At 38.8% G+C, this 6,418-nt stretch overlaps 1 pseudogene; it reads left to right on the top strand.

Annotated features, from left to right (window-relative positions):
- Window positions 1-5,232: 5,232 nt before the first annotated feature.
- Window positions 5,233-6,078, top strand: LOC137768445 (non-histone chromosomal protein HMG-14 pseudogene; annotated as a pseudogene).
- The last annotated feature ends 340 nt before the right edge of the window (window positions 6,079-6,418 follow it).

Here is a 6,418-nt window from a genome sequence, read left to right as displayed (position 1 = left end):
ATACCTGAAACTGTTGCCATTGTGAGAGAGTGTGGCAAGGCAGAGCCCAGCATAGAAAAAGATAGAACAATCACCTGAAAGCTGGTCAGAGACCATGGTTCCCAAAGAGCCACTATGGTGTACAGTCAGATAGGAGACACTACCATGGTTTTCCCAACAGCAGAATGTGATTTGTAATACGTGTTCAAGTTAATCTGTTTATCTCTTGTAAGGTTTTTCACATGTTAGGCCATGAAACATCAGCTGTATGATCGTATTGCCTCTCTTAAGCTTCTATTCCGCTCTAGTTGCTCTGGCTTTTCTCACTGAAATTCCCTGTTTACAGGGACACAAAGAGCTGTTTTAAATTGGAAGCCAACACTTGGGTGCCAGACAGCATGCTGGTGCCACATCGCATTCATTCCATAGTGAAACTGCAAACCAAGACCTTTCTGTGCTAAATGCCACCGTATCTCCTCTCCTCCTTCATTGGAGAAGACTCCCTCCACGATGCCAGCTGCTTTTCTGGCACCAGACATGAAAACTCAGGCTGAATTATCCTCACTCAAACCATCGCTGGTGTCACTGTGCCAGACGCACCATTCAGACCTCTTTCACCACACTATGTTGGAAGGCACATCTCCTCTGGGGCTGTTTTAGATTTTTTCTAGTTTTCCCTGGATCTTGTACCCTTGTACCATTTTTGTGGGCACTGTGTCAGATAAACGAGCTGATTGCTGTTACTCACGAATGAATTTCACAGCTCTTCATGCAGAGGCTTGCTGCCTTTTCTTCATGACATTCCCTGTAATAAGAATGATGTACTTCAAAGAATCACAAAGAAATAGGAATTAATAGTTTCTATTCAAGGTGAGACAAAAGTCATTGTGTGGTAGGGAATCTGCCTCTTTACCAAAGCGTAGCTCTGTGAGTGATTTTCAAACAGCCCTTGGTGTAAATTACTGGTGTACAGGCGTCACTTGTATTGTGTATTTTATAACCGTTTTTCCAGAAGTAGAAGTACCTCATAATGTCCACTTTTTTTTACATTTCAGCTTCACTGACATATAATCGACAAATAATAATAATGTTCACTTCTTTTTCCAGCTTAAAAATGTAATCCCCTTCACCGTTCTACAATGTTAAGCTAATGGCAGAGAGCAAGGATCACCTTCCTTCGCCAAAGCTGAGCCGCAGGAAAGGGTATTTGGGCACAGGTTCAATGACTGCAAAGCAATCTGTGCACATCTGAGTCTAAAAAAGGGGGGGAGAGGACCATACTGTGTTTGGAAACCTGTCCTCACCTCACAAAAAACTCTATAAAATAAGAAACAGAAAATAAAAGTCAAACTGACTTAAGCAAAAAAGAGAATCTATTAGTGTATATATGTGGATGATGCAGAGGTAGATAGGGCTTCAGATCTGGGGTTGACTCAGCAGCTCAAGGATATCATTAAGACACTTCCTCTTCCCCATTTCTGCATCAACTTCCTAGCATCAGGTTCGTTCTGAGCTGGTCTCAAATGCTGCCACAGTTTTAAGATCCATATCCACAAACCACACCATCCAGAAAGACAGTTGCTGCAGGCTGCAGCCAGCTCGCCTAGAAAGGTGAGGAGCTCTCTCCCCAGTGGCTTAACGTCCACCCATGTTTCCTGGGCCAGGCTCACCCATTCCTAAACCAACTTAATTGACACAGGAATAGCATGGAAAGCTAGGCTTAAGGCGCAGCTCTCTGAAACAATCAGCATAGCAGGAGGGAGGAGATTTTCATGATGGGGTCAATGAGGGCACAGCTGCAGGTGGGATGGGGTCAGGGTGCCTTCCACCCACCCCCCACTCTTTACTCCTACACAGGGGGATGATGAGAGGGGAATATGAGACAATCACAAGATCCATATTCCTCGCAATTACTAAAGGCTTTATCTTGCCCCCAAAAAGCTTTGCCCAGGGCTTCTTTAGGGGAATTTGCTTGACCTAAACAGTATGCATACTCCCCGACCATTATCAATGAGCTCTCTCAGAGCTGAGGAAGCTAAGCTTCTGTTCCACATTCAGGGTACTTTTGAAATGAAATCACAAATTGCCCTAAAATATTTTACAGCCTTTAAAGTACAAGATCTCCTGAACAAGTTGACAAGCACAAAATTCCCTGCTTGAGGAACTATCTTGAGCAACTGATTTGATGAAAATTCAGACAGAAAATAAAAAACAGTATCACCTCTAGGATAGAAGAGTAAACTATGATCCTCTTTTTTTTAAAAAGAGTTGTTACCCAAGGAATATATAAATATATATACATATATACACATGTATGTATGTATATATGTACATGTGTATATATACATATATGTGTACTCACACATATATACTTGTACTCACATATATGAGATATGATATATGTAGATATGAATATGTATATGCATGTGTGAGTCCATATGTATCTGTGTATATAGACAGATATACATACACTTTGATCACCAGATAAATTTTGCCTTTATTTATAAAGAAAAAAAAGGGAAATCTTAAAAGTCTCCTTTAACCATGTGATTCTCAACAGATTCTTGTCTCAGTGTAAGAGTATCCATCAGGGATTATAAACTGAACGTGGTCCACAGATACATCCTGTTGGAAGCCTAGACAGGTCATCCTCTCTCCACTTTGACCAAAGGCCACAACTTCCTGTCTTAGACCAGGTCCAATTCGTAACTTACTGTTAGTCCAGCCTCCAAAGATATTAGAGTACCCTTATCAGAGATGTGGTCAAGATGGGATCACAGCCTGTCTTAACATAGGTATAAAAGTTAAATTAATAACCAGGCAACTCCTTGGTAAGCAAGAAAAAAGAAACACGATGGCACATTCAGGCCAAGGTGAGGACATTCAAAACTACCAGAGATTTTGCTGGGCTTTTTTAAGTTTTCTTATAACATACTTATTTTTTTCTTTTACAGATAGGATCAAACAAAACCGAGTATGTAACAGCTTTAGCCATGCTAAGGCAGCCACCCAAGAACTTAGTCATGAAATTTGTTGTTAGTTGTTTCTAGACTCCTTAGTCACAGATTACGGCTTTAGTCCAGCTATTTCTATAGCTGACTGATCTCAGTTGTTTCATGATGATTGTGTCTAATTTCATTCTCAGAGGGAAACCTTAATCCTAAGAGCTCAGGTTACCTAGTATTACCTCCTAGGTACTAACTACAATCTTCATTATGGGTGTTAAAGTCAAGATTTAAAAATATTGGTCCAGCATCACAACGTGATATTAAATTGATACTGATGAATTCTTTTCGCTCTTTTAAACATTTTCCTAGTTTTCTCTCTCTGTAGGGTTGTTTTCTCTTTAGCTGAAGTATGATAACACATTTTTAAAGCATAGAATTTCCATACATCACACTCTTGACAATCCTGGCATTAAACAATCAGTGTTGGGTACATACAGCATTTGAACCTGGCAGGTCATCCCTCACTTGCTAGGCTACATAAAGGGGGTTGATAAATTGCAAAAACTGACACACCTTTACAAGTTAAGTGATGGTATAAAAATTTTGCGGACCAAAAAGGATGGAGCTACGTTTCTTTCGGACACTGTCTTCTTCGGCATTTTCTTCCCAGCACCTAGAACAACGCCTGGCACATATAAAGGGTTTGATATATATTTTTGAATGAACTAATTAACCATAAAAGTTAGAAAACAAGCCCAAAGAAAACATATTCTCCTGCTAAGTTATTTAGACTACAGGGAGATTTCTTACAGAGAATCTCACTCAGTGAAGTAACAACTGATTCCTCCATCTGAACAACTATTACTTCCAAATTCTATTTATGATCAATATAACTTGTCAAAATTCACAGGTAGAAACACTTGTTTTCTATGATTTGTTTTAAATAAAATCAGATACTTTTCTTTAAGGAGGACACACTGTTAGGAAAAGTTTTTTTGTAAACTCAGCTAGTAAAATAATACTTTACTTCCTAAAGAGACCCTCCTTAAGAGAAGAGGGACGGACCAGCAACAAAAGTAAAACATTTCTCAAAGTAGATATGGATGTTGAGATGTTACAAGGGTTATTTGAGCAGTTATTTTGATTTCTTTAGCTTTGGCATATATGCCAGGAGAGTACACTTTACTTATTTTAAGTAAAATTAAAATTAAATTAAAACCAAGGTTAATACTATTAGCTATAACCTGTTTAGATTATTTAGAAGTTTGGATCATAGACATGCTTCAATTCAAAATAATTATTAAAAGCACTAAATCTTTTTCTGGGTGGTGAAAGTTAGGTGAACAATAATTAGATTAGAGCAACAGGAAAACAAGAGGACAGACCATCACCAATACCACCTGTAACTTTCCTTGGTCTAAGCAATTCAGAATACAACTTTATTTTACTTATAATTCCAGCTTGAATCAAAGCATCTTCTACCCCAAGCATCAATGCTCTCCAATATCTAATTTCACAGTTTTCTTAACACATATCTCATGTTATTTATTATAGTCAGGGGCATCCCAACACCTTTGTCTATTCTTGCTACCTTTTAAATGATTTATCTGGCAAACCATCAATCACAAATCATGAAGCATATTTTAGTCCAAGTAAGATCAGTTAAGAAAGAAAACAAGGCTTGTGTGCCCTAATTGGAAACATTACTCACATCAATAAGTGATAAATGCTTGTTCTGGGAAAGATTTCTCCCTCAGATCTGTCTGTAATGTATAATATGGACAAGATTAAAATCTCCAATCACCTTCTAACTTGAGGCCATAAAGATATTGATAAAAACCACCCAAAGTTTTGTGAAAAGTTTCAAAAACTCAAATTAACGTGCAGAAGATTGCTTTTATTAGCAAACAAGCAACAATATGTACTTTATTTTTGACTTACTCTCTGGTTAAAACCAGAGCTGACAAACAACTTAAAAAAAATAAAATGCCCAGTCAACATATACAAATGTATTGCTGTGTCACAAAAGCCTTGATAAATCTGCTAACTTGGCTTTACTCTGAATGACATGTGCTGGAAGTTTTCAATCATCTCTTATTTGATACTTAAACTATTCAAAGAACTTGTACTGATAATATTATAAAATATATAATTCAGGATTTATTAACATTATATGTAGTATTTTCTGTGTCTTATGGAGGATACCTTAAATATATCCTAGTAAACATATTCTCAAAATAGGAAAGGTCCTAATGTTTCTTTCATAAAATTTTAATTTAAAGGACACAGAGCAGCTCGGGCGGCGGGAGGAGCGGCAGCGGCCAGGCAGCCCAGTTTCGCGAAGGCTCTCGGCGCGCCGCGGCCCGCAGGCACCCGGCACGCGCCCGCCCCGCCGCCACGATGCCCGAGAGGAAGGTCAGCTCCGCCGAGGGGGCGGCGGAGGAGGAGCCCAAGAGGAGATCGGCGAGGTTGTCAGCTAAACCAGCTCCTGCAAAAGTGGAAACGAAGCCAAAAAAGGCGGCAGGAAAGGATAAATCTTCCGACAAAAAAGTGCAAACAAAAGGGAAAAGGGGAGCAAAGGGAAAACAGGCTGAAGTGGCTAACCAAGAGACTAAAGACGACTTACCTGCAGAAAATGGAGAAACTAAAAATGAGGAGAGCCCAGCTGCTGATGAAGCAGGAGAGAAAGAAGCCAAGTCTGATTAATATCACACACCTGGTCCTATCAGTGGCCCCTGTTTCCCTTCTTGTACAATCCAGAGGAATATTTTTATCAACTATTTTGTAAATGCAAGTTTTTTAGTAGCTCTAGAAACATTTTTAAAAAGGAAGGAATCCCACCTCATCCCATTTTTTAAGTGTAAATGCTTTTTTTTAAGAGGTGAAATCATTTGCTGGTTGTTTATTTTTTGGTACAACCAGAAAATAGTGGGATATTGAATATGGGAGGCTTTGATTGTCTTGGGTGTCAGCTTAACATTCCACAGATGGAGGGTAGCTTTTATATCCTATAATACAAAGCATACTAAATGGCAGTTTGGAGTCAGTTGTGCATTTAATGTCTTAAACACTTTAAATTACTTCTCTTCCCACGTTGTTTTTGGTAGAATTGTTTCCTAAAGCAAACCACTCACCCCTTGATCTTGGCTCTCCTGGGCAGAATTTTGTGCACTCTGTAACAACTTTGGTCGTGGTAGTCCAGTTCTTCTCGTAACTGTTAATGTGCTGTGAACGACTGACAATTTGAGTATGTAGTGTATATGATATTAAATTGTGAATTAGTGGGACTTACGATGTAACAGCATATCAATATTTGAAGATATTGGTACTTGATATCCTGCGAAGGAAAATTTGCCCCCAAATTTTAAGCTGGAAAGTCACTGGAATAACTGTTCAGAAAGGAATCACAACTACATGATTTTTTAGGTTTTTGGTACGTATGTTGAGAATTGTGTACAAATTGAAATGTCTGTGTACTGATCCTCAAAACA

The sequence above is a fragment of the Eschrichtius robustus genome, chromosome 8 (genome assembly GCF_028021215.1).
Source record: "Eschrichtius robustus isolate mEscRob2 chromosome 8, mEscRob2.pri, whole genome shotgun sequence".
Classification (NCBI taxonomy): Eukaryota; Metazoa; Chordata; class Mammalia; order Artiodactyla; family Eschrichtiidae; genus Eschrichtius; species Eschrichtius robustus.
The sequence above is the reverse complement of the archived record's forward strand: the minus strand, read 5'-3'. Positions and strand labels throughout refer to the sequence as shown.